At 39.2% G+C, this 10,277-nt stretch overlaps 1 non-coding gene across 1 annotated transcript; it reads right to left on the bottom strand.

The window, feature by feature from the left end:
• Positions 1 to 7,288: 7,288 nt before the first annotated feature.
• LOC120366229 (small nucleolar RNA SNORA2/SNORA34 family) lies at positions 7,289 to 7,425 on the bottom strand. The gene has a single exon (XR_005580964.1). It is a non-coding gene; the product is annotated as a small nucleolar RNA SNORA2/SNORA34 family (small nucleolar RNA).
• Between the last annotated feature and the right edge of the window lie 2,852 nt (positions 7,426 to 10,277).

The raw sequence follows: 10,277 nt of genomic DNA, 5'->3' as shown, positions 1-10,277 counted from the left end.
TTCTTCTCTTCCCACCTCTTAGTTTGGAGAGCAAATGTGATTCTTGTTTCAGTCTATTGTCATCAAAATATTATGGTTTATATTATGTAATTTTTCTTTTAAGTATTAAAACAACTATCTTTAATTTTTATTACCTAAAATGCCAATTATTTAAATATGTGTAGTAGACTTAAAGCTCACGGCTCAACCTTCTGTACATCATGACGTTCTCATTCATAAATTTTATTTTATGGTTACTTATCTGTTTACTGTCTTAATTTTTTTCCTGACAGATTTTTCAGAAGTTCATAAATTCTATTTTTCTTGAATTCTTGCATATTTCAGAATTTATTTCTGACACCATTACACATGAAGGTAGTTAGACCAGGTATAGAATGTTTTTTGCTTCCTATGTTTGTTAACCACTGTTCCATTTTCTCCTAGCATCTAACGTTTCTTAGAATATTCTTGATTTCTTTGTTTACGAAGATGACCTTTTTCCTTCCACCTAGATGACTATAGGATTCTATTTATTTTAGTCCTTAAAGTTCTAAGAAAAAAAGCTTTTATTAAATTTGATTGGAATATGCCTTTTCAAAATTCAATTTGAAAACATATTTTAGTTCATAACATTCTTCTATTGCGTAATTTTTTCATTTCCGTTTGCTCATTCACATCTTCAAAAATAACAGTCACTCAAATTTTAGTTCTCCATTGCCCATGGTCTACGTCTTTCATCTCCTTTCTGATCACCTTCATTCCATGTCATTTTCCACCAAATTCCATGTGATTATTTTCTTCAATAGCTTGCCCTTCATGTCCAGCTTTCTGCAGTTTGAATTTTACTCCTTGATGCTTTTAATGTGATTTTCAGTGATTTAATTTCTTCTCATTTGATTCCTCTGCTTTTCTAGATTTCTCTTATTTTTACTGTTGCATGGGTTCTGTGATATTTTTTTTCCAGATCAAAAAAAAAAAAAAAAAAAAATCCACCAAAACTTTCTGAAGGAAATCAGTAAGATTTGCTCAAAAATAGAGGGAGTGATTTTTTTTGTTTTTCCCTCTGTTTATCTGAGTACTGTTTGAATCATCCACTTATACTGTAAACTGGAGAACTAATATTGATAGCTTATAATGTTTGGTTAGTCACTCCGTGATGGATGAGCTGAGTCAGGGGAAAATTTGCTGTGAATAAGGAAGAGACTCAGGAAGAGATTCATAAATCTTTTTTCCTACTTATTACCCATTTTTTTCCACAAAGTATTGGGACTTGTAACAATATGAAAAGCAATTTTAAAAACTAACATCAGAAAGAAAATACCAACACAAGAGAAGTAAAAAATGAAGATATGTAGCTGTAGCATCCCACAAAGTTATTAAAATTACCTTACAGCGAAATGTTTAAGCTTCCTGACAACCAAATAAAAAAGAAACATGTAATTAGATATATGATTTTTGTTGACTCTAAAAGAAAACCTAACAGTTATTCCAGGGGAAAAATGTAACAGTTCTGAAAAAAAATCAAATTAGGTATGATTCTTAGTGAATTTTATTTAGTGAATTCAATAGTGCCATTCATTAAGCCATTTCTTCTTGCTTGGCTTAGTAAAAGCTGAAAACATAGGCCGGGCGCCGTGGCTCAAGCCTGTAATCCCAGCACTTTGGGAGGCCGAGGCGGGTGGATCACGAGGTCAAGAGATCGAGACCATCCTGGTCAACAAGGTGAAACCCCATCTCTACTAAAAAACTAAAAATACAAAAATTAGCTGGGCATGGTGGCACGTGCCTGTAGTCCCAGCTACTCGGGAGGCTGAGGCAGGAGAATTGCTTGAACCGAGGAGGGGGAGGTTGCGGTGAGCCGAGATCGCACCATTGCACTGCAGCCTGGGTAACAAGAGCAAAACTCTGTCTCAAAAAAAAAAAAAAAAACAAAAAAAAAACCGCAGAAAACATGACATCAAAACACAGTCCAGAGAAAGCCAGTTCCTGTGTTTCTAAGACAGTAGGATCCAAGCTTATTTGGTGGATAAAATCTCTCTGGAAGACCAGATAGTGTTAATGTATTGAGTTGTGTCCCCCAAAAAGATATGTTGAAGTCCTAACCCTCAGAACCTCAGAATGTGACCTTATTTGGAAATAGGGTTATAGCATATGTAATTAGGGTCATATTGGAGTAGGGTGGATACTAATCCAACATGACTGGTGTCCTTGTAAGAAGAGGAGAGACAGAAGAAAGGAATGCCATGTGAAGACAAAGAGACACAGAGGGAAGACAGAAGTAGGAACTGAAGTTGTGCTGTCACGAGGCAAGGAGCACCAGGAGCTACAAGAAGCTGGAAGAGGCAAGGAAAGATCTTCCTCTAGAAGCTTCAGCGGGAGCATGGCTCTGCCAGCCCCTTAATTTCAGAATTCTGGCCTTCAGACTGCAAGAGAATAAATTTCTGTTGTTTTAAGCCACCGGAACTAACACAGATAAACTTCCTGTCATTCAACAATGTTTTATAAATATTAGCTCTTTCAGTCAAAATTTGGTAGGTGTTGGACAGTAGAATCTTTGATAAGTGACTAAAGTAGGTTTTATGTGCTGATACTGATGATGGATCCATATGCTTTAAATTTTAAACCTGCAAATACTGGTAAGGTTGACATCCTTGTGAACATTGGGACACCTGAGGTTCACACTCGGGCTGTTAATCATCACACTACATGTGGGGAAGGGCCAAGTGTATACTTTAAAACAAGTCCAGAATTATTATTGGTGATAGTTTTTCTCCTCCTCCTCCTCTTCATTCTTCTTCTCAGTGTGGAATCTCTTTTATCATATGTAATAAATGAACATTACAGTCTAAAGAGTTTACAAAACAGGTGATACCTATACTTACTATAAGAATTGGAGTGACATACATTACTAGCTATAAATCTGTTAGAAATGCAGGTTAATTTTAGGTAGTTGATATACCAAGATTTATAGTAGTATATGGATAGGAAGCCAAATTCTCTGTGGAAACCACCCCTAGTCATTGAAAAGTCATCCCTAAAATACAGGATACCTGCTCTCATGTCCTCTTAGTGGGAAGAATGTGTTTACAGATTTTCTAAAAATTGTCTTCCTTCCTTCCTTTATTTCTTCCTGTATAGAGGTTTTTATTCCCAGGCAGATGGTATTAAGAAGCCAAAGTTTGTACAGCCTCATCCCTTTATCCAAAGGTCAAACTTTTGGATTCTCCAAAACACAGCTGCAGTCTAGAAATATGGAAAGAAGGGTAGGTCTCTGGGCATTAGAAAGATTCATAAATCTTCTGAATTAAAATAATGAAGCTTTTTGTAGAAGGATGACCAATTGAAGACAAGCTCACTGACAAGAGAAAGATACATTAAACAGCAAATATAAGGTGATACTGGTTTACTTACAATAGTGGGTATTCTAAAGGTGAACCAGCATCAGACATCCAGGGACAGGGAAGGACCCAGAGGTATATTTCTTATATCCCCAGGTATATAAACAATCTGAAATAATAAAAATACAAGTACATATAGAGAGAGGACTTCTACCCTAAAGAACTTAACATGAGTAATAAAATATATAGAACTTTTAAATGTAAGGATAAATTTAAAACTAAAATCTATAATGGAAGTATAAATGCAAGGAAGAAGAAAGAGACCATAAAAACGTCTATCACATCTGAAAAAGAACAAAATAGAACTTATATATAATTTAAAAATAAACAGATTGGAATTAAAAGTGCAGTGGAAGAGGTTATAGGGGACAGGTCCACAGCTGAAGAGAGGATTCAAGAATGGTAATTAGAGAGCAGAAGACCTTACACACACGCAGCACAGGGAGATGGGGGCTGGGAAATATGACAGAGGGGCTGAGGGGTTTGGAAGGCAGGGCAAGGTGAGATGCTTCAACACCTGTAACCAAAATTTTTTAAGAGGTAACAACAGAGGAGATGATGAGGCAATAACTGAAGAGACAATGAATGAGACATTTTTAGAATTGACTAAAGATAACCTCAGGTTCCAAAACCCCAAAAGATCCGCATACACACACGAACACACACACACACACACACACACACACACACACACACACACACCCCTAAACACATTGTTGGAAAACTTCAGAATGCCAAAGACAAAGAGATGACATTAAAATGAGCTGAAGAGAAAATAAAACAGCCAATAAAGGAATGGCAATTAGATAACTGGCTTCTCAGCAACAAAAATATAAGACAGAAATTTGTGGGAAAATATTTTTAATGTACTTAGAGAATAACTCTCAAATAGAATTATTTATCCATTAAAATTATTTGGTCAGAATATGTTACATTATGCCTTAGTAACAAATTAACTCTGAGACCTCTGTGGCTTAACAAGTATCTTTATCTCTCATGTTATACACCCAGTATGGGTTGTGTGGACCTCTGCTCACACCATTACTAGGGACTCAGGCTGAGAGAGTGCTGCCCTCTGTAGCTGCGGCATCCAGTGCTGTAGGGACCTGTGAGATCACTCAGAAGGGAAAGGGGATGCGCAGGAGCACAGGTCCCAGCTGCCTTTGTCTAGTAGTGAAACTTGTCACTTCTAGTCATAGATCATTGGCCAGAATAGGTCACAAGCTCCCAAACTAACTGCAAGGGAAACAGGGAAACATAGAGAATCACATGGATATTCAGTGATACTGACTTTCTCTGCCACCACTATTTTTCCACATGGGGATGAAAGAGGCAGTTTAAATAAACACTGAGAAAGTTTAACATATAAAACCTCAATAACAGAACTTCTCAGTATGTCTTAAAGAAGAAGGAAAATGATTTGAAAAGGAAAGTCTGAGATACAGAAAAGACATTAAGTAAAGTAAAAGATAAACTGTTAGGTAAATCTGAACACATACTGCTGGTGAAAACCATACAAATAAATAATGAAGTGTAACTTGTGGAGTTCAAAAATAATAGCTGGTAATGTTGAAGTGATGAAAGACATTAAAACACTCTTAGCTCTTTGCATATTTGAGAAGATTATAAAGATAGTAAATGTAGAATTTTTTTCTAGGTTAGGTTAAAGTATGCATGTTCTGATTTCAGAGGAACTACTTAAAGAACAGAAGTAAAGCCTATAACTTCAAAACTAGAGCGGGGAAAGTTTGGACTTAAGGAACTCTAATCGACTTGACAGGGTGACTTATGCCTGTAATCCCAGCACTTTGGGAGGCTGAGGCGGGTGGATCACCTGAGGTCAATGGTTCAAGACCAGCCTGGCCAACGTGGTAAAACCCCATCTCTACTAAAAATACAAAAAAATTAGTCGGACATGGTGGTGCACACCTGTAGTCTCAGCTAAAACCTTCAGTTAGGTCTCATCCTCTAGTAGTCTTTCATAATAGTAATGTGTTACGTATTGAGCATTCTAGGCAATTTACTTACATTATTTCTAATCCCCAACATAACTGTCAAAGGTGCCTATCTTCAGCTACAATTTAAAGTTGAGGAAACTGAGGCTTAGAAAGTGAGACCATAAGTCCATGGTCCTATAATTATAATGGAAGCATCACACTCACATCTGGTTCTATAATGTCTTATTGACTCTGTCTCCCCACCACCAGGCACAGTGCCTGAGACTTTCCTGGTTACATGGATGTGGATGGATGGATGGCCTGGGTTGAAATAAATCCTAGTTTAGAAGACAAAGAAAAAAAAGCCAAATTTGAAGTCAGATTAAGAAGACTTGTGCTCAAGTTCTGCCTCTACCTCTAGCTGCTAGGACAAGAGAGTTTCAAAAGAGCTGAGCATGTCCACACATGATTAGTATGGTAAGTGGTCTTCCTGGCTTCGGCACTGTAGTCTGCAAATCAACAGAGGATGGACAGAGTCTGAACTCAGAGGCAGGATGCCTGTTGGTACAAGTTTTCTTGGCAGAAGTACTATGTTGTCATGCAACATTTATCTTAGATCCTTAGATGGTAAGATAACAATTTGCTATCTCTGTGTGTAGCTTTGACAAGAGAGATTGATGTGGAACTTGGTTTCAGAGCTGAGTGTATGCACATTGCCTGCCCTTTGGTTTGTGGCCAAGTCTGCTGTTTTCTGAAAATAGTACCTAATTCTGCCTCTGACTCAGTCCCTTTTTTCTCATATCCTCTCTGGTACATTAATTCTAAGAAAACCAACTCATCTCTGATTGTTTGCTACATGCCTTTTTTTTTTTTGGTAAAATTTATGAAATTCGTGAGTTATTACCAAGATATTTAAACTTTCTTTTATTAATTCCTGGAATTTGCTGTCATGTGAATCAGTGGAAAAATATACACTTTCTTGTTGCCTCTCTAATGATTTACAAAGTCATGGGGCATCCTTTACTCTGAATCTTTAAATAATGTAACAGAATCCATCAAAACCATCCCGTTGGAATCCATTCCATTCCCATTCAGGGTGGGCTTTTCTGCCTCTGGATTAGCATTCTCAGCTTGTGTTGACTTGCTGATCCCCTCTCTGCTTCCTCTCCAGGCACTCCTCCCATTTAATCTCTCCCTTTTAAGTGACTATTTAATGGGGCTTTTCTGCAGCCCACATAATTGGAAGTGGCGATGCTGCGCATTCTGAGCACCTGCAAAGCCTCCCTCTAAGTTCTAGCCAGTTGATGTTCCCAGGTCTCCATTCAGTACCCTGGGTAAGATTCTCACTCCCTCCAGATCCCCCACCCCTGGACTGTGAAGATTCAATATGAATGATCGCTTTTTTAGCCCTTTTTGTATTTTTATTGACTGGTTAGACTCCGGGCATTTAATTCCCTGTGACACAAACTCTCTCAGTTGTACATACTTAAGCCTGTCCATGTCTCACTGACTTACTGTCTCAGTCAATATAGTGTTGGTTGGCTTAACCATAGAACCTATTCTGTTTGCTACATCTAACTTTCTTTTTCCCTAACAAGAAAGCCAGAAAGCTTGGTGCATCAAGTATCTGGTACATTCAGTGACTAACTTTCTTTTCTTTCCTTTTTTTTTTCCATTTAGTATTTTCTTATGAAAGTAATACACGCTTATCATCAGTAAGTGGTTCCGAATTGGGTGAACTTCCCAATCCCATCTCCTGCTAACAGTGTGGTAAGTATTCTTCCAGTTGTTCTCTAGTCATTTACTCAAATAAAATAAGATGAAATAAAATAAGGTAACATAAAATCACACAAAACACACTATATACACCAATAGAATACTACCGAAATCACTATTGTGTAATTTGACTTTTTTCATTTAATAATTATTGTATCCTATTCTATTGTCAGTATATTTGTCCATCATTTTTTCGCCCAATGTTCCTTTCTAATGAATTGGCCGTTACATTTCCAAAGTTATAAAATGGCCAAGAGACCATTGAAAGACAATCATTTAGTCTCCTGCTTGAAACCAACAGCTTCTGCAAACTGCTGGCCTTGAATCAGGACCCACCGTTCTTTTTAATACCTATGGAATACTTTTACTAGAACACTCTGGCTTCGAGGTATAGCAACCCAACTCACATTACCTTAAGCAAAAAAGAATTCATTGGTTCACAAGAGTAGGAGGCAGAGAGGTGGGATTGGCCTTGGAAGGTACCAGTCCAGGGACCCAGTGGTATCATGGGGATGCCCTTTCTTTTCATTTCCAGATTGGTACTAATGATTTGTTTGGTTTCCTTCTTTTCTACAGCAAAGCATGCTTATTTCACACAATAGGGACAGAGGGTCACTCCTGCTGATACCTTCTTCTGCATCATCTCACATCTACCTGCCTACTGGTTGGATGATCCTGAGCTAATTATCTCACCTGTCTAAACTGCAGCTGTCATGTAGGCAGGTATTTTTGGGCTCACTCTCCTCAGCTCTTTCTTGTGGTCCAGCCAGAATCATGCCAGGTGTGGAAACTGGAAGGCTAGAAAGCAAAGTTTCCCACTGCTCTGACACAGGTCCTCCTCCTTCAAAGATGTGGTGATCTTCAAACCACATCTCTAAGGATCACCCTAGGGAGTACCTTGGTGTCCATCTCCTCTTGCCTAGGCCTGCTCTTAGGATATTGGTTGTATTGGTCCTAGCCCTTCATTTTATTGGGTGCACTTTTGAGAGTAGATGAAGAGCTAACCAAACTATAAATCCCTGATTGGGTGTTTCTTTTAATAATGAACAACTTAGGAACCCTTCTACCTTGTTTCTGGGGCCAAGGCTACTCTTCTCACAGAAGTATTCCAGAGTTATGTTTAATTCTTATAAAATTATGCTTCAGAAGCCATAATACATGGGTGCCCACTGGTGAGGATTTCTTAAGGTAAAGATCCTGGGCTCTACCCCTGGAGACTGAATCAGTAGGTCTGGGGTAAGGCCCAGAATTTATACTTTAAAAAAGCAACACACCAACTTCCAGTTTCCAGTCTGCATGTGAGAAGCTTGGAAGTTGTCACTCGGCCCTAACAACAAGGAAAAAGCTGAACAGGCCAGGCGCAGTGGCTCTCACCTGTAATCCCAGCACTTTGGGAGGTTGAGGCGGTTAGCATTTCTTGAGCCCAAGAGTTCAAGACAAGCCTGGGAAACATGGTGAAACCCCATTTCTACAAAAAATTAAAAAATTAGCCTGGTGTGGTGGTGCACACCTATAGTTGCAGCAACTTAGGAGGCTGAGGTGGAAAGATCACTTGAGCTCAGGAATTCGAAGTTACAGCGATCCATGATAGCACCGCTGCACTCCAGCCTGAGTGAGAGGGTAAGACCCTGCAACAACCCTTTTTAGATCTCTAAGAGAGGTTAGATTACAGGGCCCTCCATGGCAACTAGTGCCCATGTAGGAAAACCTTAACTGTAATTGATGAATTGCTGGACGCTGAGTGTGGAAAAGTTGAAAACTCTAGGGGGACCCAGTCTTTAAGAGACCTCCCACATTTTTGTGTTTTACCTTTAGAAGCTCTACCACATCCCACAGTGAATATTGGAGAAAAATCCCCTCATGCTTCTGCTAGGGGAAGGGGAAAAGAACCACTTAAAAATACACCAGCCGGGTGTGGTGGCTCACGTCTGTAATCCCAGCACTTTGGGAGGCCGAGGCAGGTGGATCACGAGGTCAAGAGATCAAAACCATCCTGGTCAACGAGGTGAAACCCCGTCTCTACTAAAAATACAAAAAATTAGCTGGGCGTGGTGGTGTGCACCTGTAGTCCCAGCTACGCGGGAGGCTGAGGCAGGAGAATTGCTTGAACCCAGGAGGCGGAGGTTGCGGTGAGCCGAGATCGCGCCATTGCACTCCAGCCTGGGTAACAAGAGCGAAACCCCATCTCAAAAAAAACACAACAACAACAACAACAAAAAAACACCAGAACACTATGTTCTTCTGAATGTGATCTGCCCTTAGGAGAAACTATTTCACCAGAGCCTAACCTTCAGGGGTTTTGCCAACACCTAACTGACCTGGAAGAAGGGAGACACTCAACTCTAAGTAAACTAGGAATAGAGGGAAATTTCCTCAACTGGATAAAGAATATCTGTAAAAACAATCAAAAAGAAAAAACTAAACACCTTATAGATAATGTCATACTTAATGATGAGAAACTTGAAGCCTTTCCATAAGATCAGGAGCAAGGCAAAATGTTTCCTCTATCCACTGCTTCTGAACAGCAGATGAAAAATTCTACATAATACAGCAAGGAAAAGAAATTAAAGACACAGATTGGGAGGGAAATAATAAAACTGTCTTTGTTTGCAAATGACATGATTGTCCATGAAGAAAATCTGAAAAAAATTGGCAGAAAAGTCTCCTGGAACTAATAAGTAATTATGGGCATGTTGAGGAATACTAGGTTAATATACAAAAGTCAATTGTTTTCCAATATACCAGTATCTTAGTCTGTTTTATGCTTCTAAGACAGAATACCAAGACTAGGTAATTTATAAAGAATAGAAATTTATTTTTTACAGTTCTGGAGGTTGGGAAGCCTAAGGTTCAGGGGCTTACATCTGGTGAGGTCCTTCCTACTGTGCATCCCCTGGTGGAAAGCAGAAGGGCAAGAGAGCATATATGTAGAAGGGAAAGGAAGGGGAGGGAAAAAGAAGGGAAGAGGCTAGAAAGGGAGAGGGGAAGGGCCCCCCACCCCTAGAGGTAGGGGAGGGGAGGGGAGCCAAACTCATCCTTTTATTAGGAACCCACTCCCACAATAAGCATGAATCCATTCATTAGAACAGAGCCCCTCATGTCTTAATCACCTCTTTTAGGTTCCACCTCTCAACACTGTTGCACTGGGGATTAAATTTCTATCCGTGATATATTCAATCCATGACAA

This window comes from Saimiri boliviensis, chromosome 11 (assembly GCF_048565385.1).
Source record: "Saimiri boliviensis isolate mSaiBol1 chromosome 11, mSaiBol1.pri, whole genome shotgun sequence".
Taxonomy (NCBI): Eukaryota; Metazoa; Chordata; class Mammalia; order Primates; family Cebidae; genus Saimiri; species Saimiri boliviensis.
Note: the sequence above shows the minus strand (reverse complement) of the source record. Positions and strands in the feature narration are given on the sequence as shown.